The sequence below is a fragment of the Lutjanus erythropterus genome, chromosome 7, assembly GCF_056507025.1.
Source record: "Lutjanus erythropterus isolate fLutEry1 chromosome 7, fLutEry1.hap2, whole genome shotgun sequence".
In the NCBI taxonomy this organism is placed as follows: domain Eukaryota; kingdom Metazoa; phylum Chordata; class Actinopteri; order Lutjaniformes; family Lutjanidae; genus Lutjanus; species Lutjanus erythropterus.
Window position 1 is genome coordinate 21998133 of NC_139323.1, and position 26759 is coordinate 22024891.

The window sequence follows — 26759 nt, forward strand, 5'->3', positions numbered from 1 at the left end:
TGTGCCTAAACCTACCCAAACTGCGACCATGTTTGGAGTTACAATAATGATATTACATATATCACGTTATGTCACTGAAACAGCTCCCAAGACCAAAGTCACGTGATGCAAGTCATGTGATGCACATAACATTAAAACTTTGAACTTTTTGGTTTTGACATGTGATATGAATCCTGATGTCCTTGGTGAACGCCTTGGGTTTATATCCATCCACCTCACCTCCTCCATGTTTAGACTCTCTCTTTGTACTATATCGAAAGCCAAGTGCGTCCCTTTCAGCAGGTATTGTGCACATATGTGTGAGTCAGGGATGGTGGTAAATGTCCATATTTGATGAGTTAATGAGAACAGCCTGGTAAAGACTATGAACAACCTATCTGCATGGATTGCTGTAACTCAAATGCTGCTGATGCATTTCCAAAGCAGAAGCATGACAAATGGAGATCTATCATTGTGCCCTCCAAATAATCACAAGGTCAAGTCATGGTGTGGACCTTCTCTGTCACACCAGACTGCTCTGCTAGCATGCATTCTGCTCAAATGATCTGATGCACTCCAGTCACTCTGGATTTAATGCGTGACACAAGAGACACTGTGAAATCAGATTTGAGCTGCCAGTTTTTAATCAGAATTTCATCTCAACCACCTTCCAATGTGGCTTGGATCCAATTTGCAAAAATGTATGTCATGAGGATTCTTACTGTCCAGACTTAGAAATCTGGATACAGTCTGCATATGCCAAAAACAGACTTGGGCTGGCATTGTAAACAAAGCATAAGTATAGACTACTGCTTAAGTTGGGTGGAAGTGGGGCTGAGAAAATACTTACTAGGAAAAACAATGTGTAAAATAAGAACTGTTGAGAAAATACTGTGTGTAAGAGTATATGCAATAATATGACTTACAGAGTTCACAATGGAAGGAGGTTGGATGGGTCGAGAGAATGTCTGACTTTCAGACTCTTTTCACTTTGTCTTTCCTAACAACAGTCAATTTAACTTTTGTAACCGTGACCACAATTTTCCCCAACCTTGCCCAAGTGGTTATTTTTTACAACCATGAGGATGAAGGTCACCTAACTTTGACAAAGTAGTCATTCTAACCCAAACCACAATGTTTCCCAGTGGAGCGGAACTACAAAATTGGGGCAGTCTTTGGAATATCCATATCCTTTTGCTGGCGAGGTGAATAAAAAATAGCATCGTTTCAAAAACCCTAAACCTTTCCTTTTAGTCAAGTTCTGTGACCAGAACTTCCTGGCTGGCTATGCTCATCTTTATTGAGGTTCACTTGAGCTCTAAATTAGCTCATTAGCTGCCTAATTGGACAAATTAAAGCCCCAATCAGGAATGCTTTGGCTTTCAGAGGATCTGTAGGTGCCTTTTAAATCATCTGTCGACTCAGATGGTGAAAGGAGGACAAATTTGCCAAGTGGAGCGAATAATTGCTTCAATTGAGTACTAGGAAAAGCTGGCAAACAAAAGGCCACTGCATGCAGCTAACAGGCAAGAGTGTGCACCCTCCCCAGCCATTGACAACCCCCAGGGCTGTGATGTAGTGACTCTGCGAGGAAGGTTGACTGGAGTGTTACAAAGCTGAAGACAACAGCTTGAGAGACTGATTTTCCTGCAGTTCAGAGGTGGTCCATATGACTCAGCACTCACTCTGGAAGACATGTGGACTATTATAGAATATGACACAGCCGTCCAACAGACTGACACCATGGCATGTCTTCCTCAAAAATAATGATTTTTTTTATGAGTTCGGAGCAGGATAATTAGAGTACATTTTCCACAAAATTAAAAACAACTTAAAAAAAAATGTTCAAAAGCAAAGAGCAGTGTTGCTTTGCAAACGTCTTGCCCCTGTTTGACCTACTGTGGAAGCAGCCAGACAGAAAGTGCTCTTTAAATTTTAATGGACAAGTTATCAGGAGCCAACGAGGTGAATGAGGTCATAGTTTGATGGAGATCTTGCATGCTAAACAGGTAAACACCCCATAGCAGTTTGATATCCCTAATGTTCATTTAGAGAACTAAATACTAGCTTTTCCAAATAATAGCAAGTGTTTTCTGTTTAAAGGATTTGATGTGAAACCTAAAAATCATGCAGTGTGATGCCAATAAACTCCACTCAGCATGTGCAAGGATACCAAAGGGAAAATGGTGGTAAATACTTAACCGACATGAGTCCAACATTTCTGAGGCAGAACACTTTCTCACTGCTGTTTAAAGGTCTAGTGTGTAATATATACAGGGATTTATTGGCAGAATACGTCCAAAAATAATTATTATGATACACAACAACTATGATTTCATTTGTGTATAAGAATCATTGTGTTTTCATTATCTGAATGAGCTGTTGTGTACAGAGGGTGCAGATTTACTATATATAGTGCACTTGACAATTAAGGTTTCAAAACATGGGAAAAAAAATCTTTTCTGGTTCAAATGAACCTTTATTTATTCAGGGGTGATTTGCTGAACTGATGTGATATTTCTTGGCAACTGTTAACATGCAAAGCTAGAGGCATTCTCACCTTAGAGAACTGAGCATGACCAAAGTCTTGTTAACCGTCTACTGTCCAATAACAGTCATTTTTGTTGAAGCCCCGCAACAGTCAGAACATGTATCGTTTTATTCTCTGGGACCACATGCGGTGGTGAGCTCGCAGTATCGATCCAAGTCGAGTGTTCAGGATATGGGTGGCATGAGTTATTCAGCAGATAATTGCGTGCCTTTGTTTGACAGCATCTATCTCTCTGTGAATGAATGGTGCTGTCACCGATGAATTGAAGTCACTCAGGCACCACTCAGAGAAGCTGAAGCTTTCTTTGTCTATCTGTCGCAAAGCAAACACAATTTCACATGTGTCCTGATGGGGAAAACCAGGCTAGCTATTTGCTCTTCGTGGCCCTGCAGTCGCTAGCAAGTCCCAGTCTTGAAGTTGAAGCTGGGGGGGGTGGGTGGGTGGAGAACTTAAAGGGAACAGGATTGTACTCTGCACCAAAGCTGCAGGACTGTCAGCTAATCTTTTAGGCCTTAATTACTGCAAGCTGCAATTACAAGCCAGCTGTCTACACCCCCTCTTGTGGCAGTGCTACCAAGGAGTCTGCCCACTGATATCCCACAACCCCCCACTCTCTAGCTCACATACAGATAGAGATATACAGGCACAAACTCATCTACATAACCACTTGCATGAGTTTGCTTGACCATTTGAAACTGCTGCCTGTCCATATCTTTTCAAACAGAGGGTACCTGATCACATAATGGTAATAAAGTGTGTGTGCAAGTGGAATTCCTGTTGTAACTCCACACACCGACACCACAGATATCTCCTTATACTAGCTATACTGAAAGGGCCCCTATTCATTGTTCCCCATGTCCCACAAGTGCTTGTATTATACAGTAGCACATTAAAGAAAAAGTCTAACAATATTCTACATTTTTCTTGTTGTCAACAATTCCATTAAAAGAACAAAACCACAATTTTAGTCCGTCTCTAAATACTTTCTTCTCCACCTCGTCTGTGGCATGCAACACAGTACAACAGTGTGGCATTTTGTGTTTTCGGACAATGGAGTCCAATAATGAAGAGGATTAAGCCATTGTAATGCGCCTGAAAAATGGGGACAAATGAACATGGGAGTGAAAAGCTGGTCTTTCCTCAGTAAGAACTTTACTAATCTACGAAATTTTACACTCCATAGAGTACAGATCTCCACCAGGCAACCCAAAGAATATTTGGATGTAACCCCTTTGTAATCATCAACATTTTGCTTAGCAACCATGATTTACTTACATATTTTTTTCTCAGTAACTGTAACAGATAACAGTTAAATTTATTTAGTAATTTAATTTACCCACCAGCTTTGCTAGTATTCTATTAGACAAGTGAAAATTGGTCGTTATAAGGGTATGAATTACTGAGTTACTGAGTCACAATGACCTTTGACTTCTAACCACCAAAATTTACTCAGATCATCCGTAAGTCCAAGTGAACATTGGTGCCAAGTTTGAAGAAATGAACTACATGTTTTCTTAAGATATTGCCTATAATATTTATTTGCCTGAGAGAATTTCCACTTTCTCTCATGTTACTGTCAAGCACCAAACAATTTAACCTCAGTAAACTCAGCAAACATATCATACAGATAACAAAATGCAAAATATATTGAAAATTGTGAATTCACAGTTTAAACAAAAGATGTCTCTGTGAAGTTATGGGGTTTTGTTATGGAGACTTAGCTGTAACTTACTCCAAATGTCATCATAACAATCTCTTATCACTCCTGGCATATTATTAAGTACAGGCCTGCTAATTCTCTTTATAATGCACAAATACCTGAATGGGAAGAAACAATCAAAAGGAAGTTTGCAGGATTTATTCTTGTATGTGGGTGGAAACAATCTTTTATTAGAATTTTAATTTTTTTTATAATGGGTTACATGGGCTATTTTACCTGCTTTGCACAATTTTATGATTTCCAATCCTCATGAATATAGCTTATGAATGAATTCATCTTTTTAAAGTCATCATAGCTTTTAACCTTATTATGGACCATGAATTTACTACATTTTTGACTTATAAGAGCCTATGAATATATTATTTATATTTTGTCCCTCATCTGTTTTGCTCTTCTTCCGCTGCATCAGTACAGTGTTCTGTAACAGTAGTGGTCTGCATGGTTATGACACAGAATCAGCATCCTTTGATTTGCATTTGTGACAGTTTGCAGGTTTTGCGCTTGTGGCCATGGCTTTATGGTGTTGAATCTGTGGTAAATGTGTTTGTGGACTTCAGCAGCGCACTCCTGCCATGCATTTAGCCACCAAAAACCATGAACCGAAACACAAACAAGTATAACAACAAAAAGCTGGAAAAACACAAGCTAATATGCACTTGGCACTGTATAGTTACACAGTGAAAAGAAAACAACTGCTTCTCTCTCTCCCTCTCTTCCAGTTTGGATATGGTGGTGGGGGCTGCTGAGCACACACTAGCGTGACATCCCCGTCTCAAGTGGACAGACACAATTAATCCCAGGGACAGTAGAGACCCGCTGACAGAGCAAGATAAGGTATCGGCCAGTGCACACCGCTCCACCTGACCTGTTGCACATGAGCATAATTTAGCCCTTATGGCATATATAATGTGTTCCTCGGCCGCGACAGACTGCAATTCCATAGGCTCTTTCTCACTCGATGCCCTTGTAGGGTCGATGTTTGCAACAAAAGAGCCATGTTTAATTTCTTGCACAGTGAATTTGGTCAAATCATTTATGGGTTGTAGGATTTTATAAGGGGTTCTATCTGAAAATATGACAGCGCAGATGTTCGATTTTCCACTCTGTTGTTAGGTGGACAAGTTTATCAAACGTGCAATCTCAAAGTGTGAAAAAATAACAGTGCATACAGGTTGTTATGACAGTGCCATCACTCCATCTCAATGGGATTTTTAGGCTGTGGAATATCTGTCTCTCATGAATGGGAGTTTGATTTCACATGCAGAGACTTCAAAGACAAATATATTATTCTGCAAAAGCTCGCAATTTTACTGGGGAACTAAAAAAAAAAGGAAAAAAAGAAAAGTGCTACCACTCTCAATATCCATTTTGGGGTGATATTTTTAGAGGTATTGAGCATATATGTCATTCAACATATGCCATTTGACGGAAGCTTTTATCCTAAGTGCCCCATGAGTCCCATGAGAGCACACAGTTTTAGCATGGGTAGTCACTGTGGGCAAGCAAGCCACTACATCTGACAGCATTAGTGCCATCCTTTGCTTAGTGAATTCACAAGCCAAAAGAACACATTTTGAGGAAATCTTTTGTTGTCTACATTTTATTGATATTCTTTTTTGGCATTTAGCTGAACAGATATCCTCCAGGGGTTCAGTCTCCTCTTCAAGTGTTTGAAGAGACAGAAGAGTATCCTATCAGGTGGCATGCTTCAATACCACTCCCATTAATGCCCACATGGCATAAAACCCATGGCTGATGTATAACTTTGAACCAAGTCATTCAATTGAAATTTCATCAATTTGAAATGTTAACAGCAAACATCTGTACTGGCACCGTAACCAACTAGAAAGAGCTGCTAAAATACAGCAAACAACCACATGAACTCTCTCTGTCTTCTCAGTTGTAAAGACTGATAATAATTTGGGATTTATCTGAATCTGAATACATTATTAGGGAAAGCACAAATAATGCAAAGGAAACAGATATTTCTTCTATTTTTTCCGAAAAGTAACATTATTCGGAAAAAGTCAGCTCCATGGTTACCTCAGCATAAAAAGGTCTTAATCTCCACTAAGATTATTCCCTTCTGCTGAAGGATATTTTATATACTTGTACCATTTAGTGGTGTGTTTCAGACGGTTCATAAAATTTAATTTAGATAGAAATAAAAAGAGAAAGAGAGGATTTTAAAATATATTTCACAATTAATTATATGCAATATTAAATCATTTTTAAAGCTTTGTAGGCATAATATTTGCATTGCTAATTAATATCAGGGTAGATAAAACATTTGCCTGATTTAGAGGGATAGTTCTGATTATTTGGAGTGTGGTTGTATGAGGTACTTAATCTACATTCAGTGTATTACCTTCAATAGATTCTGGCCAATTTGGGGGAAGGCAAAGTAAAGTGGTGAAAATATTCTAAATATAGCTTACACTTGAATTGATATTGATGTTTTCTTTTTAGGTAGGTTTTTTTCGCTGTCTAAAATATGCTGACCGGCATTGTCTGTAGTTAATACACTGACTAATGATGAGTACCTCTCACAGCCCTGCTTCAAACAAGAACACTCCCTTTAATGTGAGTTCCAGTATGAGCTGCAACCACCTCTTGTCTAATATCTGAATACAGGTACAGAAACAGATAATTTAGTTTGCTGAATGGACACAGATACAAATACAAATAATGTCATCTCAGTGCACCTCTACTAATTTGCAAAAGGAATGCCCAGCTAAGCTAAAAGCACTGCTGCTGGAGATTGAATCGTGAGTCCTGGTGTCCTCCCAGAAAGCAAAATTTGAGTTACTGTTACTGCATTATACATGTCTGTGACTGGATATTGAAGTAGTATATTTTTGGGGACACGTTTTCCTGTAAGGTCTGCAGACTTTTATGATGATATTAACATAAAGCGTTAATTTCTGTATTCCTTCATCAACCAATGTCCTTTGAAAGAAACAGTTGTGCGGGATGGATTAATGAATCAGAAAAGTAACAGTAGGTAAGACAAATACACAAATTGGGCTTTTATTCATTTTTAAAAACTATGAAGCTATGAATTGGTTGAAAAAAGTACGCTGTCTCAGTATATCAATTGATGCTGTCAAAATATATTTCAATTTTAGTTGTTAAAGAGCAACAACAGCAACTTCTTTTGGGTTCGTTGTAAGTGGCATTAAAGAGTAAGGAGCCCTATGGAAAGGCTAAAGAAAGGGTTTTAATTGTAATTTACTGCATAGCAAATCAATATGATCCTAAATGCATCATTAGGACTTCGCTTTTTTGGTATTTAGTGTTTCGCATTGTTGCCCCCGGCAGAGCAGCAGTATAGCTGCTCTTAATATTCCACTGGCTGATTAACAATTCAGGAGGCATCAGATTGGATGTAGAGGATGCAGAGGTAAGAGGAGAAAGGCCACGTAAGGATAGCAAAAACTTAAATATCGCATCAATGTTGCACGCCTGTAGTGAATTTCTTGTGCATTTCAATTAATTGATAAACATTTGCCAGCGTAGCAAGATATCATGTTTCCATTCAATTCAGTTTGATTTGGCAGTTTCAAGATCAATTAATGGTCAGTTAATCAAACTTTATTTTGGTATGATTAGTTGAATGCCTTCTTATAGGAGGAAATTACTGATCTTATCTCAGATTCACATTCCCTGAAAAGCTCATTTCAGACAAGTCAAACTAGTGAACGTCCACTCATTAACTATTTTCTCTGACCTGCAGGCTACTTCTGTTTATGTATTTCAGGCACGAAGAGCCTTCTGGTCCAAACTTGGAATAAACTATAGATAAAACTGCTACTTTCATGGTAAATCCACTGAGACCTAGGCTTCATCTATGCTGGGAGGCTATTAGCTAGAGTCTGAAGTAATGTTGACAACACTGCCTTTTATCTCCCAGTGGCAGACGTTGAAGATGAGGATGTTAAATTGGTCACTTTATTGCTTCAGATGCATCACTTCAAGGTAAAGTGTGTGTGTGTGTGTGTCTCAAGAACTGTTGAAAGGGCAGCAGCAGCGCGCTCCTTGTTTTGAATGCCTCTGAAGCTGACAATAAAAAGGAAGGTGAATCGTGGGGAATACAGTTATTGTGTCTTCAGATCTGCTTTTGTCATGTTGAACACAAAGGAAGCATCTCTGCAATGCTAATTCTGTACTGTCTGCGTCACCCCCAACACTCGACACATGCCCACTGATGAAGGTTGAACCTTTGCGTACACGGAGACATGTCTGATCTCCAGGAAGAGAAAAACCTTCATGTAGCAAAAAACAAAACTTGTATGTGAGAACCTTATAATTATAGATCAATCTCCCATGTAGCCATGTTTTTACTTCTGCCAAGGTTTGGTTTTTTCCCTGTTTAGTTTGTTCATCTGTCATGTCTAGAAACACTGAATCACAAATGACTTGACTTGCTGTTTTATCTTGAAGATGTTCACTACTCACCCAAAGAACTGGTTAGTCCCAGACATTTTATTCTCTGAGGGTCATTCACACCAACAGAAAACAAAACTTTGAACTTATTCTAGGGAGCTTTGAACTTTTTCCAGGTAATGGCACATAAACACTAGTTTAGATTTAGTATGTGAAAGGCATTTGCATCAAAATCAAAGTTCAAGTCTTCCCTTAATACATGCATTGAAGTTTACCTGAGAGTCTAGCAAATGTCCATTCATTCTATAATAAGCTGGATGAACTGAGGAGTAGGACGGTGTTTCAACTTGACACTAAAACCCATAATGTTGTGATTATCACAGAGACTTGGCTTCATCCTTCGTCGTGGACATGGAGATCATTTCCTCAGACTGTTCTCCTAACGTAGATCACCTCATGATCAAATTCCATTATCTCCCAAGAGAGTCGTTATTCTAACAGTAGTATACGTTCCACCACATGTGGACACCAATCAACCTCTGGACAAGCTGTATGGACTTATTGATAGGACTGAGACCTCATGACTAGAAGACGTTGTCCAGTTAATATAAATAAAAACAAATAAAAGAATAAAATTAAATATATTAAAAAGAGACAATGACGTCACATAAAAGCAAGTCTATTAAAATGAGTTTTAAGAAGTGATTTAAAAGATGTTACTGATTCTGCAAGCCTCGTCTCTTCTGGCAGGTCATTCCAAAGTCAAGGGGCCCTGATGGAGAAAGTGTGGTCACCTTTAGATTTAAGCCTTGTCTTTGGAACAGCCAGAAGGACCCCCCCCCAGGATCCCAAGGCTGGGTACTGGCTCATGAGGGGTTAACTTTTCAGCTATGTAGCTTTTGGGCCAGACCCAGGCAGGCTTTAAAAGTGATCAGTAAAATCTTAAAATCAATTCTAAAATGCACAGGGAGCCAATGGGGGGGAAGCCAGGATCGGGGTGATGATGATGATGATGATGTTGTCTGTTAAAACCAGTCTAGCTGCTGTGGTCAGAGTGTGGGAGCAGTGGTTTGATTTTAGAAACGTTACATAGATGGAGAAAACAGGACTGAACAACTTTTTTGATGTGTGTTTTGAGGCTGAGATCTGAGTCAATTACTCCTAGATTTTTGGCAGTGGAAGTGACATTTGTGGACGGGACCAGGGCAATTTTCAATGGGATTAATGGAATGTGGTGGACTGAACAGTATGACTTCTGATTTTGAGTTGTTGAGTTGGAGAAAGTTCTGGGCCATCCAATAGTTTATATCGTTAATACAGAAGCTAGGCTTCTTGGGTCATTGGGCCTCAGGGGCAAGTATATCTGTGTGTCATCCGCATAGCAATGGAAAGACAAATTTTGGCGCTGGATGAATAGAAAATAAAATTGCACCTAAAACTGAACCTTGCCGTACACCACAGTCAATCTGAGATTTAGAAGATGTGTGATTGCTTATGGTGACTGCAAAGGTTTTATCTAAAAGGAAGGAATAAAACCAATTAAGAGCAGTGTCCCTGATGCCAACCCAGGTTCCAAGACGGTCAATTAAAATGGCATGATCTACAATGTCAGAGGCTGCACTTAAAATTGCACTCGTTCTCCCCTGTCGGCTGCTAAAAGAAGGTCATTGGTTACCTTGACGAGGCCAGTTTCTGTACTGTGCAAGGCTCTAAAACCTGATTGAAATTTCTCAAGGAGATTATTATGTGTCATAACTTTTGTTGAAAACACTTTTTCTAAAACTTTTGATAAAAACAGAACTTTGGAAACTGACCTAAAATTGGATGAAGGTTTGGTTTCTTTAAAAAAGGTTGAACCACAGCATTTTTAAAAGAAGAGGGAAAAATGTCCTTTGCTAAAGAGTTGTTAATAATCAATAAAATACTGGGTCCAACTGTGTCTATAACCTCTTTACGAAACTCGTTCGGAATGACATCAAGATATGGGAGATTATTTCAGTTATAAACAGTGAAAACAGTTCAAAACTGGTAACATAACAGAATTTCCCTACTGGTATGTAAAATGCAGTCTGAGGGGAGATTTGTTGCCTTATATCTTTGATTCTGGTAGTAAAGAATTTTAAAAACTCTTCACACGTCTTGTGAGGCATCAGGAAAATGAGAGGGAGAGGGGGTGGTGATCAAGTCTATAAGCATAAATAAAATTCTGGGATGAGATTGATTTGCTAAAATTAGGTTTGAAAAAAGGATACTCTTGCTTCTTTAATTGCTTTTGGTAATTCTTCATTGCATCTTTCCAGGTTTCATAAAATACATGTAAACCTGTTTTCTTCCATTTTCTTTTTTTCCTACAGTCTCTTTTCACTACAGTTCTGTTGTATAATGACAGTCACTTTTGTAGGCAGAATTAGAGTTAAAAACAACAGCGGATAGGAAAATTGCGATTAAAAGGTAGTTGGGATACAACTACGTTGAATAAAATTGCTTTATAGTCCGACACACAGATATCTTTGACCTCAAGGTTGTCACGGCTCTTCTTAGCTTTAAATAGTTCAATATTCTAGTCCACTCGATAAAGATTTAATAAGTAAATATGTATTTGCTTGTCCCGAACCTGGTTATTTCTAAGGCTAAAGGCTAAAGAATAAACTAGCACTATCATTCAGATTAAAGGGAAAGTGTTTTAGAAAAAATATACACCAAAATTGTGGATCTTTCATATATTGACAAGGAGTTGGCTAAAATTCAGTGGTCACTGTCTCAGAGATATTTCTCATTTTAAATCCTCAGATAACTTGAGAGTAAGCATAACACCATAAACACGCTCTCTTTGTGAAATTGAGCATTTCACACACCCAACACCTTTCCATCTTTTATGTGGTGAGTCATTCACATTATTTCTGTAGCTTGATGAAATGTTTCTTTTATCACAAACTTCCACTTTAGCTCGTGGTAACAACCTCAGTATGTTAGCATTCATATACAAATTCCTCTCACTCTAATCAAGTAGAAAAAGGGAGTTTTTTTCCCCCCTCGTTTGTTAAGCTGCCTTTTCCCTCCTGTGCAGAAATTAGACTGGGCATATTCCAAATCAAGAGTGTGGGCACTCATTAGCGCTGTTCTCATATCTCACAAAAGAGCCTGGCTACAAAGAGGGAATCAAGCTCTATTTAAAGTAATGCCGCCAGGAGTCCATTGCCAACGATAATGCGCTTTACATCATTTTGTCCTCGCCTTTATCTTGAGCTTCTTAAGGAGTAGGCAACACGCAAAGTCATTAGGGACACGATAACTCCCCATATAATTAGATGGGAAAAGATTGGATGCCTGGTGCACCACGGGGCAGACCCACTTACGACATAATCACTCATCCCACCAATGAGGGGCGTCTTGTATGCTGGCAATTAATTTAGATTATTACAATTAGCCACGACAGAGTGTTTGCTTCTGTCTGTTCTGACCAAAGAGTTGAATGTAATTTGCCTCTGGTTGAGAATACTGACTCTGAGTCAGTCTCATTACACTTGCTCCAGTGGTATTTTTAGATAGGGCTGAACTTGCCCTTAACTAATGGATTCTTGGCTTATGAATCAGCAGATGCTTGAAGAGAGGGTTTGATTTGAAAATTAAGGCAAATGATAAAGGTCCAGGCTCCAGTTTGGATCTAACTCAACTGACTCTATTATTATTTTTTGCCATTATTATGCCAGAGCTTTGCTTTAAGACTTGAAGACTTGGTTTTTGGCCATGACCAGCCGTGACTCATTACCGACTTACTGAGATTTTCCACCAAGGATTCTTCACTTTTATGTATGTTTAAATTTTATAAAGTTTAAGTCACTTTTCACCTCAAACATTCTTGAGATCCCTGTTCCCATAGTGCCGCAGCGGCGCACTCCTCATTAAAACAATACCTGTTGATAACTTCACACAGTCGGGCAAAAACATACCTTGAGGCACTGGTTTCTGTGGCAATCTGCGGGTGGTAGGTCAAGCCACTTTCCAGTGTTATGTCCTTTATTCACGCTCCAATTACCTGTTATGGCCCATCAGATGTGGGCCTACTGTCAATAGGGTAGCACTTTCTGGTAAGGACTGTAACGAAGCTAGAAGTAAAGGCAAACGCTTGAAACGGGTAATTTAGTACTATTCTCAATAAACCCCTCAGGAATAAAAGAAAATCTATGCAGTAGTAGCACAATGTTTCTTTGGGGGAAGAAACTAACCTTTTGTTCACTTCAGGAATTGTAGTTTTAAATTTAAGTTCATTAAGTTCTTTTAGATGGATTAGATTTAATTACTCAATTAAAACCCCTTATACAGAAAGAACCAACAGTATGTTAAGGACATACTGTGCAGGACTTTCCTAACAAAACCTGTGTGCAGACTCATAAAGATAATCCCTCTAAATCATCACTTATGATCCACTATAAATGCGTGTGTGTGTATAGTCCCATCCAAGACAGCATGCAGGTCGTGAGGCTGGGACTCTCTGAAAACGCAACAACCACCTCTGTCTCCACCTCTCCACCCCTCTGCTCTCTGTCTGTGAGAGCTGCAGAGGAAAAGGATAAAGGTTCACTTTGGGATGTATTCACACAAAATCTGGGGTTGTACAGAGGTGTGGGCATGTTTATTTATGCTTAAGAACATAAATTCTGAAACAATTAGAAAATGTTTCCTTTCCCTGATTTACTGCTTCCTTCTCGCTAATGGGGCTCCCTCACTTCATCGACTCTCTGTCTCGGCTCATTGTGCTGGGGAGGAGGGATCAACTTTGAATGGCGCTTTGACAAACTGCAACGAACAAATCCAGCATATTCTACCTTTAATTAACTGACTTTATTGTCGCTGGACATGGGGAGACCCAGGTGGAAAAATCTAGAGCGCATGATATCAGTTGACTTTCAAATACGTCATTGAATAATATTTATTGAAATACTTTTATGACATATATTGAATATATATATATATATATGAATATATTTAGGGCTCTGCACTCACTCACAGAGACATATTCAGTAATTCTGGCTAAATGGATCTCTGCGCAGGTGGAAGGTGGGTGGAGCAATGCTGCAATTACATGAGGTCACTGGACACTATTTGCCAATGAGAATGATAAAAGTGTATCATTTCCACCCATACAATACTGAAAGGAGGTCTAATTAGGCACAGTAATTAAAATTACCTGTGTGGTGTTACCAGTGTGCAAATTCTTTAATGCTCTCAGACCATCCTTAGTTAAAAAAGTCATAATATACAGTATCATTACCCATTAGAAAATTCTGCTTAACCCATAAAATGATTTAAAAAATCTAAATATTAAATTTAAAACATATTTAGCAGATGTTTGTCTTTTGTGCTAAGCCTCACAATGCAAACGGAATTTATTATGCAGTAGGACTATAAATAAGCTGAAGCAGGGAGACAGTGCTGTGATTTCTGGTGTGTCTCCACAGTGTCTGAGCACTGTCACCCTCTGGCTATCTCAGACTATACATGCAGGAGCCAAGCCAGGCAACCCAGGGGCCTGTGCTCCTCCGGAGTGGTTTTTCACTTGTTTTCATCCACTTGCAGCAGCAGCCCGCCCAAGGCCAAGCAGGCTGAAAGCGTAAGGACAAGTCAGTACTACATTTAGGTTTCCTCCAAGAGTCAGTAAACCCATTCGCCCTAATGGATTCAGGAAGTCTGCGCCCAGCTCAAGATGCAGGGTATTAAGTGCTCTCTCTGTGTCTTTCTACGCACACCCTCACCTTTGTTTCTGGCCCAAGGATGCTCTTACAGTGTGGCAATTTAAAAGTGTCATTCAACCTGAAAGAGGGGAAGAGAAGGGTCATGGAAAAGAAAATTATACTAATAGCCATAAGAGGAGATGGCTATATGGAGTCCAGCACCAGATATGCCCTAAGTGTTTTCTGCCATGGCCTTGACATCTTGCACAGATTTTTTTCCTCGAGCTTTTGTCAGTTATTTTAAAATTTTTATCAGGGTTTTTAGAAATACTGGCCCAAAAAGTCTGCATGTTGACAGCCATGCATTATGCTGGCAGCTGAGAAGGAACTGGAATCGAACCTCAGAATTAAGAAATCATGCAAGGTCAACTTCCTGCACACTGTACACTCATGTTTACCAATCGGGTCCAAGATAACTGTCCAAGATGTGTCCTATTACTTCTGGCCTTCAGAAAGGTGTCATGGTTCCATGTGTATTTTCAGATATATACTGAATTTATAACATCTCAAGAAAAAGCTTTTTTTCCCTGTAGTTTTTCAAATGCTTTTACCACAGGTGAGACACAAAATCCAGAATGGAGGTTACAAAAAAACATTGGAAAAAAAAAAAAGTTTAAAAATTATAGAGGATGTAAAAATCTAACAAAATGCTACAAAACCATTGCCAGATGGAACATATTATTGAGTAGCACTGTTATTTGATAGTAAATCACAACAGTCTTGTTTGCTTGCATGCTTAAACCTGAAAAGTGTGCTGTCTGATACAAGACTAAATAGGAAATAACAAAAGACATTTACAAGTATCATAATTTACAAGCACTTTAGTGTAATGGTTATGAAGTACAGATGGAATAAATTCTCTGCTATACTGACCACATAACTCCCCGAACACATTTGACTCATGACAACCTGTACTAAAATATAGGTAAATTTATTTTATTCAATTATCATTTATTTATGCAGGAAGGTCCCATTGAGATCTCCTCTGCCAGGGAGTCCTGGTCAAGATGGTAAGAGATGTAAGAAATAAAATAAAAAGGTTTCATGCAAATATAACAGCAATCTGATACACAACATAGATCACAAAAAAATACATTTTATGTGGTCAAGTGATATATCCAGATATTATTATTATAATAACTTATCCGAACAATGTCCCATTATTTTGTTATCTAAAAGCTTTAAATTATAAAGCAGTAAAGTGGAAACGTTAAGGTGTCATGGGCAGTAATTAAACACAACTCATATTTTACCAAAAGTGAATATATGAAACAGTAAAATAAGGCAGATATCTGAATGAAAGAATAGCAACACAGGAAAGAAACTAAGCCCCAAACCATAGAGATTCAGTTTGAAGCTACAAATAAAAATTCGTTTCTCTCTGCTCTCCTCAGTCTCAGCTGTCCAGTACACATCAGAAAAGACAGACAGACAGAAAGGCAATGAAACTAGTAATGCATTAAAAAAAAAAAAAAAAAAAACCTGCATGTACAAGCTACTTTTGCTGTGAAAACGATATTAATCAGTAGCCTTGACCTACATACAATCATTGATGACACGTTCAGGTCGCAATGTGGAGCACAGGAGGTAAACCTTCTGCAATATAACCGTTTTGGGCCTTAGAAGTCACTAAAAGAAACTCAATATCTGGGTGAATTAAGGCCTACAATTGGTTTTAGTTAAAATACAAGCAGCCATGTTCTGCAGTAGCTGAATCCGTGTTGATTAAGACCACCAATCAAAACGCCAGCACTTGACTGTGAAATACTGAGAGCCACAAAGGTTACAGCAGTTGTCTCCCTCAAAAGGAATTCATATTTCATAGCGGAATTTCAGTGAGCCTGGAACACTGGAAAGCTTGAAAAGCAGACTCAAAAGGATGATGACCTGCCATAGAGGTAGCACAGAGTGCAAAACTGATTGGTTGAGTGATAATTACAGATAATTTGTGGATCACTGCGACACTAGAGCTGAGACTAGTTACTGATGGTTGATCCTTTAGCTCCTCCCACAGTAACTGAGACTTCAGTGGCTCATCAGCCAGGCGAAGGGCTGCGTGAATGTATTGTCACAGTCTTTCATCCCGCTCTCCAATTAATGCCACTCAAACTTCATCCTGTTACATTTGTTTGCAGATCCTGCTCTACTACTGCATACGAACACTCCATATCCCATCGCCTTAGTGCAATCAGATCAGTGGATATAAAACTCTTTGGTGCTCCAGCCAGGCTGCATTTCAGAGGGACTGCAACCCTATTGATCAAAGCGCTCAGACGTGTCCAGGCCCTTTCCCCCAGTGCATCATGGTACTGCTTGTTGAAGCCAAAAGAGCCTAACAACAACAAACATCTCTGCTGCTACCGCCTGTCTCTCTCTGATTAGCTGCCGGGGAGATATTTTTAGAGTATCCCAGCCCCTTTGAAGAGAAAGAAGAGCGGAGCCCCCCTCCTCCCACCCCCACCATCATCTCCCACCCCCCTCCAACCCCCCCTCCAAACTACAGTCCAACATGCTTTGTTCATTTTCGCTTATTCTTGCTGTACTGTCAGCTGTAGCTTACTTTTAATGGTTTCACTCACTATCTGTGTGCTTGACTCTCCCTCCTTTACAGAGAGCACACACAGACTACTGTATATAACTAAAACCCACTTATAAAAAATGGAACATGGCCATATTTAAACTCTGCCAGTATCATAGTGTTGTTACGTACATATTATATTTTAGACTATTAAAATATGTCCAGTGATAGATTAATTAAAAATGCCGGGGTCACAGTCACAGCAGTAAGCTGTTGGGAGAAACAGAGGCAAACTTTGACATAATGACTGCAATTATTTTAATAACCAAGAACTGGTGATTAAATCCCCATTTTTCAGCTGATTGACTCATATAAATGGCAGCCATCCTTTCCTTGGCTGGATAAAATCCATTAAGTATGGAATTCATTGTTTCAAAAATACACACCAATCACACAAGCATACATACAGTAATTATTCATGCAAGGATGTGTTTTTTAAGATACGGATTGTACTCATGTAGTATTAAGGGACAAATTCGTATTGATTTACGAGGATTTACAGCTCATTAAACGTTAAAGGAACATGTATATAGTTACCTGTTGGTCTTGTAGCAATTATATTTTAAAGTAAATATGAAGAATATTGATTGGAAATTCCCTGACACAGACTATATATTATGCAGTTACACATTCTTCTATTTTTTGCTTTAACCTGAGATGCAGTGAAGCAGTGACTCAGCTCTGTGGCCTTGTGAGAAAACTTACAAAAGCTTAAAGAACACTTTCTTTGTATCCGAATTTATGCCGGCATTTCTTTTCATTTTATTCATACATTTCATTGTTTAAACGTCAGGCACAGAAATAAGCTCCAATGCAGGTATGTAAATGTACACAGTTTAGTTGCACTATACCTATCAGGTGGGGCCCATACACAACAGTGTGCTGAGCAGAGAAGAAGACCTTGTGAGAACTTTAAATTGCAACCTTGAAAATACACCTGGGTTCAAAAAAAAAAAAAAAAAAAAAAAAAAAAAAATCACGTTACATTAAGACATTGCTATTTGCTATATATGCCCTTGAAAAGGCAAACCCATCCATATCACTCTTTTTTCTTTTTTATATTATGGTAGAATAGTCCATAGCAATCTCTAACAAATGGATATGCTCATTCTACATACGTTACAGAAATTATAATAAACTATAATATTTTTTTCTTTTATTATTTTTATTAGTATTTTTGTTATACACAGATATGCAATGATGATTGCTGGGTAATATCCAGCGTCAAGTCTCTATTTGATCATGTGATGAAATGATACCTGGTTCGGGCACAGTATCCATCACAAAATTGACAAGCTGATGAACTCATTCAACTGGAAACTGCATCACATTTTTGGTAAAACACGGCCGTTTCAATCATTGTTCTCAGAGGTCCCAAGTGATTCCAACCTATGCTGTATGTTGTCCCCCAACTCTGCCTTTTCCTGTCTCTCTTCAGCTGTCTATCCAAATAAAGGTGACAAAGCCTGAAAGAAGTTTGGTGTGTCTCCTTTAGTTGCATCATTAAAGTTTCTTATATGCACAAATTCTTTATGTGTGTTTTTGTGATCCATGCGGCTATCAAACGGCTGAAAGACATCTGCACATTCTGAAGGTACTGTATTTAGCTATGAAGACAGTGATATTGTGACAGGAGTATGAACTCAAACACAAGACTTGAAGGCAGAGCAGATGCAGCTAAAATATTTGGAAGTAGGCAAAACAGAGGCTGAAACACTATGGCTACAGGGCAGAAATGAAATGGTAGGAAAATTTCATATCATGATTGTAGTGACCAAAATCATCATGGTTATCAAGGTGTTGTTAAAATGTGCTTGAAATGGTCAAAAAGTACTGATACACACATTGAAATCATTTCACCAAGTTTTATATTGGACAAAACTTGTTGCAACCATTCAATATTTGGACTCAAAAACAAGCACAGCCTGGAGACTGAGAGAGGTTTAGAGAGTTTATTGTGGATTCTTTCTTAAGGGCGGTCTGAGGGCTTGGCCAAAAAGGACAGGATACAGGCTGCAGGGGGCAAGGTATGGCTGAGCAGGGCAGGCAAAGGAGCTGGTGGCAGAAGACGGAGTTATTGATGGCCAGGGAAAAACAACCAAAAATACAGCAACAAAAATCTTCTGAGAACAAGAGCCTAGATGTCTGTACCACATATGAGACTGAATGATGTGGCAGAGTCTGGAAGTCGGAACCGGGGTTATATACTGCAGAGGCTTCATTAGTGGATTGGGTGCAGGTGAGCAGGATAGCAGCTGCAGAGGATCACATGGACAGACAGGAGGAGGGAACCGAGAGTCACGCCCAGCAACACAGAGGCAGGAGGAGGGAACCAAGAGTCACGCCCAGCGACACAGAGGCAGGAGGAGGGAACCGAAAGTCACGCCCAGCGACACAGAGGCAGGAGGAGGGAACTGAGAGTCACGCCCAGCGACACAGAGGCAGGAGGAGGGAACTGAGAGTCCTCACCAACACAGACAGACAGAGACAAACATGACACACAAGGGAGGGAAAACAGGAAACACAAAAAAAGGGAGAGGCGAAGTCCAAGCTCTAACACAACCATTTGAAATGGCATCATGCATGCAGTATGCATACACTTGGGACATACTACTTCATGACAACATTGCATCTTGAACTTTGACCCTCTTGCTCATGCATCCGTTGCAGTCCATAGTGCAAAAATTGAAGTAGAAGGAAAAAGTATATGATCTGGAACACAGCAAATGAGCTGTCATCTGTTTGTGCTCTCTCAGCAGTTCAGTTGATGTGACATACCTTGCTTAGAGGATTGCTGGTCAGAAAAGCCAGAAAACCATGTTGGCTTGCATACTACAAAATGCAACTGGATGCATTAGGCAACATCAGGCAGTGATATATTACTCTGTTATTACGTTACTGTAATTACATTATAGTTACTAATCCAACTAACATAAGTAAGATGTTTATTCAGCAGGTCAAGGCTGGTCAAGTTAGCTTCAAGCCAAAAAGTTAAATGAAGGATGGAGGATGAAGTAGCGGCAGAAATGCAGTTTTGACAGGTGGAAGTATCGTCATGAGTTTGTTTGGATTCTTGAGAGAAAACATGTGACGTGTGTAATTTGAAGGTCACACTCAGAGAGACAGACTTTGTTTCCAACACAACCAACATCTCGACAGCTAACAACAAAATCTTTCTGGGTGTAACACTTCACTGGATCAGCGGGTCAACTTTGGAACACAATAATACTGCCAACAAGGTACAAAAGCAATATTTAACAATATGATAAGTAATGTAAGTAATTACTTTTGATGCAAGGTGATAAATAAAGTGATATTTTTACTTGCTAATGGAGTAATAAGTAAATAGTAACTTACTACATTACCTGAGTAACGTGCCCAACACTAGTAGTACATCCTGGTATAAGTTATTGGGAATGGATAGCCTGCATCTTAACATGAGGCTCTCACCACCATAATTATTTACAATAAGGTTGATAGTTAATAATTATAGCACAGTAAATTGCTGTGGATAAGAGTGACAGCAGACTGCAAACAACATAGTGTAAACTGAGCTACATGGAGTTTTCTTTAGCCAGCATTGTGTGTTTGACAGATACGTCTGAGAGAAGTTTAAAAAATGAAGAGAGGTGTGAAAAACACAACCTGTCTATCATACCTCCACCTTAATTGACAGATCAACTCTGAGCGTGCCCACACAATCAGCAGCTGGTCCCGGTGATGCCATTCAAATTAGTTGGATATTAAAGAATCCCTCGGCTGAAACTACATAAATTATACATAATGAAATGCAATTAACATTTTTACTCTGACAATTAAATACATTAAAGAGCCAGGCCTGTGGAAAGAGAGTGGTAGGGGTAAGGAGGTGGGCGGGTAGCGGGGCATTGTGTGAAACAGCTAGCTACCTTTAACGTTCACCAATACACTCAGTGAGTGTCTGCTCAAATGTTTACAGACCAATTAACGCTGGTGGACAGCCTCTCAATCAAACCAAATGCCAGGTTTGCATGGAATATTAAGTGGCTTATAATGGAGGGAGAAGTGAATGAATCTTATCAGCTGAGCCTCTGAGAAAATGAGGCCACACAAACTTGGAAAATAAGTGTCATTGTAATGTTCTGGTGTATTAAACGTAAGCAAATTCAATTTATTTTAATGGTGTAAACCAGATTATTTTATAGCTGGACTCAGGGCCGGCCCAAGGATTGTGGTGGCCCTGGAGAAGATTTAGTTTAAGGCACCCGAACCCTCCCAGCACAACCACAAAATCACATATATCAAAATCATTCACAACTGAATGAGTACACACATTTTGCTTGTTAGCTATGTTACCATTATTATTATTATTATTTAAACTGTACATAGCCACAATCACTAGAGAAGCTTGTTATGTAAAAGACGCAACAAGATGAAAATGATGTAAATGATGCAACAAGACAAAAACAACATAAAAGACATAACAAGACAGCAAAACATAATAAGCCAAAAAGATATGAAAATGTTGTAAATTATGACGAAAAACGACATAAAAGACATAAGACAAAAATGACATAAAGGATGTAACAAGACAAAGGAGACAGACGAGATGGGCTCGACTGCAGAGGATGGTAGAAATGTCCTTCAGATGCTACATTTTACTTTTATATTTTGAGTCTGTACTTTTTTGAATCAATACTATGTTTACCAGAGTATTTTTTATATATATATCTGTACTTCTACTTGAGTATAGAATGTCATTACTTTTGCCATCTCTGCTAAGTGCATGTAATCCTCAATCCTTGAGGGAGAGGAGTGAATGAGCACTTTCTGCTGCTCCAGGTGCATTTAACACCACATATTTCCAGTAAAGCTCCTAAATGTGTAACAATATGAAAGCAAAGCACTGAAAGTGTTTCTATAAGATGTCTGACTACTGTCTCGGGATAAATCGAGTAAAACAAAACTTGTAGATCACAACTGCTCTGACCTGACCTCAAGCACAATTTGGTGCGTATACGGAAAAGCCATTATTTTTTCTTTTTCCTCTGCTGATATTGGGGAGCTCTTTCAGTGGATGCTGTTAAAATGAAGCAAGGTCATGCATACGTATACTCTTACTCTAAAACAGGAGGAAACAGAGACTCTGAGAGAGAGCGATAGTGAGGGCAGAGGCGCAATAGTACAGGAACTACTGTTTTATTCCTACTTGAAATGAAAGCAAGCCAGCAGTGTGGTCCAGCCTGCCAGCAGCCTCTGGCTATCTTCCTCCATCAGGTCAGCTACATCTTTCTGATTACATCTGCTAAAACCTACCAGTTTATTTAGTGTCTACATCAGCAGAGCAGCGATGGCCCGAGATATGGATGCTACAGGAGGCTGTCGCTTATCTTGGCTCCTTGGCGGGGAAAGGAAGGAAGGAAGAAAGGAGGGGTTTAAGTGAAGATGCCGAGGTGTTTTTCAGCACTCATTGTAAAGAAATTAGCATTCACCACGTGGAGCTGTGACAAAAGTTCATAACTGAAGTAAAAATATGTTCCATTACTGGCATAATTGGATAAGAGACAAGAAATCAGTTAATTAATATCAAAATCAGATGAACCCACGCTATCATGCTTTTTTTCTGCCCATCTGAGGTGATTCAATTACAACTCGAGACACCTTTAACGCTGCCTACCGGCTCTCTCTCATCCACCACCTGAATAGATTTCTAATAAAATCACAGCTGAGGTGTCACAATCATCTCATCACAAGGCAGAAAGTAATTTATTTTTATTTTTAGACCTCCTCAGGGTGGGCAGCAGAGGTCATGGCGGGAACAAAATGAGCAGAGCGCTTCACGTAATAGAGCATTTTTAATCAGGACTGTATGTAAACTAACAGCTTGATGTCTGTAGTAGTTAAAAGCAATGTAACTGTTACCTTCTACACACTGCCATGTGTCCTTTTAGCATGGATGTTAAGCAAGAAAGAAATCTACTAGAGGGCACTGCTCAGAGTCAAAAGTTACCCAAAAAAAGAAGAAGTGTCAAAGTTTCTGACAACAACTAACGTGGCAATGCAGGAGAGGGTTGTAACCATAGATGTATATATGTAGACGCAGTATTTGCCTTGAGGAGCTCTGTGTTTACTGGATACAAAGCACTATAACACTTATTTATTTATTTAGTTATAGATCTGCATGGGTTGTATTTTTTTCCCCAACTCACTCGATGTAGATAATAACCTCTTGAATATACTACAATAAACATTATAGCGCTTCTTATTTGGGAAAACCTCAGCTCACCTGTTTAAATGTATTTGTTCACAGGTCAGTCTTGACCCAGGGAAAATGGTGGCGATGTCAACATAAGCCAGCAATAAGCGGAAGCGGTCAATGCGGCATCTACATATTTATGTCCATGGTTGTAACAATGTACCTCTTGAGAAAGGGGCAAAAGAGGAGGCGCTGCTGTAGACGGCAGTCGTAAAATACATGTGGTCTTTCATAAATACGTCTTTTGACTAACTGACAACAAACATCATATCTATTAGTTTTTAAAATTTTAACCTTTTTAAAACTTCTTTTTCATGTCCTGTGGTTGTCTCACTTGACCTATTGGCTCTACTACTACACATCTCCTACGACTACTAGGTAATCCTCTATTTGATCCACATCTGTAAGCTCTCAGAAAACGTGCAGAAATATGAACGAAGTAAATGCATGAACAGAAGGCTCTGTCTGTATCCATATTCATCTAACGTTTAGCATCAATGAGCCTAAAAGCGTCAGATTTAGTCCTGTAAGAATATATTAAACCTTCACAGCTCATTGAATGTATTCTCCTTCTTTCACTATACGGTGAAAGTGATCACAACTAAATGAGTGCTGCATCTGTCACTCTAAAGTGCTTTTGCTTTTCCTCATCAAGCTTTAGTCAATGTTAGGCCTGTTTAAATACAGCAACAGCTTTTGAGGCCAACCTACAACAAAATGATGTATATGGAGGCTGTGCAGGAGGTAACAATATGTATCATCCCACTTTAAATAGTATGGAATGAGTTTATCTTTGACTGACAGCTTCATATGTCAGTTAATAAGGAACAGTACTGGAGCTGGTTGATTTCCATGAAGGCAAACGAAGCTAAAAACAAACTACTGATACTATGTGATATTTGGATAAAGATTTACAGCCCATGGGAGATGTTATTGCACACAGAGAACACTTTGTGGAAGAAAGTTTTCCCCACAGTGAGTGTGAAAAAGTTGTTGATGCTGACACACTAAAGACACCAGGCTCCATGGCTTTGTTTAGCTTTCATGGTAAACTGATATTATACTATTGTTGTTTCTGAGGATTGGTTTTAGTGGTTTTACTTGTGCTGTTGGGCTACTATCTAACTATCTATTAATCATTAGATATTACTAGACTCAATACTCTAAAGCCTCCCCATACACACACATCACATATTCTGTATTTAAAGGGAGAGAGCACCCCCAAATCAAAAGTACATTTTTTCCTTTTACTTGCAGTCCTATTTATCCTTCTTGATAGTTTTGGTGTTAGTTTTCGAGTCCTGGAGATGTCTGACTTCACTTGAATGTAATAGAAGGAGATGGCACTCAGCTTGTGGTGCTCAAGGCACCGAAAATTATTTTAGAAAAACTCAACAGCAATGTCTCCTTACAGAAATCCTGACACAGTTACTCAAGATAATGCTCAGACCTTGTTGTGAGCAGTTGCAAGTAGGAACGGTTTTCTTCCTACTGATCCATGCCCACAAATCATAAGGAAGTGTGCATGTATGGACAAGAGGTTACAGCTCAGCTGAGGAGGATGCCATTAATGTTGACATCTCATGCAGTAATGAGCATGAGCCTCTCATCCATGAGTAGGTGCACACTTTATTTTGCATGGTGATACAGATGATGGTAGTTTGGTAGAAAGGAAATACTGTACTTCCTACATGTGTGCATCCACATCTGTGGATTAACTAACCGGATTATGATTTCTAGAGACACTCCTGTTGAGTTTTTCAAATGTACTTTTTTTTGCACTTTGAGTACCACAAGCTGAGTGCCATTCGGTTCTGTTATATTTGAGAGAAGGCAAACATCTCTGCTGCCGATATCTCTAAAACTCAGTAAGCCACACTAAAAATATCTAGGTAGATAAGGTAAGAGGGAAAATATCTATTTTTTGATTTTGGGGGTGAACTGTCCCTTAAATTATGGAATATGTGATGCGTGGTATAGGAAGCTTTAGTTTTGACTCTAGTAATGAGTAATTGATTACGTTTAGCCCAACAATGAATATGAGAACAAGTATAACCACCAAAAAGTGTAGCCATTTTCAAAAAGAGGAAAAATATGTATCTTTTTATTTTAGGATGAACTGTTGCTTCAACACATGTGCAAACAGAAATTATGCTTTAACAAGTGCCAAACCTATGATTTGGAGATGAGCTATTTGCTGCCTCCCCGCTAATACCAACCCTCAGAACTACATCACAGTAATACATAACACAATAACATATTGCTGCCCAACACTGCTTAGAGCAGATTACATGGAATATGTATCAATTTAAAATGTTGGGTTTTCTAGTATTGCTCTTATTCAAATTTCAACAAATCTGAGAGTCAAAATATGATCCTGTTAAATAATCAAAGCCAACACTGCATGCTGTAACGTGTTTTCTTCTACTTCTCATGTAATGAATAGGTTGAGAGCAACATCCTTCAGGGTGAAAGACCCTTTATCAGCATGATAGCTGGCAAAATAAATAGGCCCAGAGCCCATTTCTTTCATGCTATAGGCCTTGGCACTGCAATCATTGTGGAGGTTGCAGTGTGGTCCAAATCACCTCGGCATATTGGCAAAAGCTGCTACAGCTGTAACCAAGCCGATGTCTGCTAGCTCACGCATTTCATGATCAGCTGTAAATGAGTGACTTAAAGTCTGTGGGGGGAAAAAGCAAGCAAGCTTTTCTCTTGTTTTGCTTTATTTTGAAGGTCCTGAATAAATAACTTAAAGGGGCTGTATATAACACTTGCTTCCTCTAGTGTTTGCAATAGAGCATCGGCATCTCAGACGACTTTGTTTTCTCAGTAAAGTTGTGAGATTCACAAAACTCAAATAAGAGCGCTACTAGGCAGTTCTGATCAAATATGGATCAAGATTATGTCACTGCATTGCTTATTTCTCTTAAACAGTTTTCAGAATCATACTTTAGTGCATCGTTCGGCTTTAATTCAAGACTCCCGAAACCCAATGAATCATCAAAGATAGTTTTAGATTCTGTTATTGCATCACTTTTCTCACCTAAAATGTTCTCAGAAAAAATATTTTAGTGTACTGTTTAGCTGTAATATGAGATATATTGTGACATTTTTTCCACACTAAAATGTTTTTTTTTTAGTGTTAAACATTTCAGTGTACTGTTTAGCTGCAATATGAGAAAGTTACTCACCAGGCTGCCATGTTGAAAATGGATGCAGGGAAGACAGAGAGGGACACACACATCCATCTCACATGAACAGAGAAGCTTGGATAACAATATATATGGGGAGTGTAAAGTCATTCTGCTCAGGATGGAATTACTCCACTATATCTTTACACGGCAAATAGTTGTTTTCTGGGATCTTGTGGGGTTGAATGTTGCATATTGCACCTTTAAGATGCACACTCAATTTGAACTGTTCTTCATATCTTTCTGTTAAATCGATTTCTCTACACCATAAACTATACTGCAGTGCTACTCAATGGCCCATTGATATGGCATTAACTTTTCCCTGACAGTCATACTGACTCAGTTTTGTCTTAGCTTATTGATATATTTTTATAGGCTGCATTA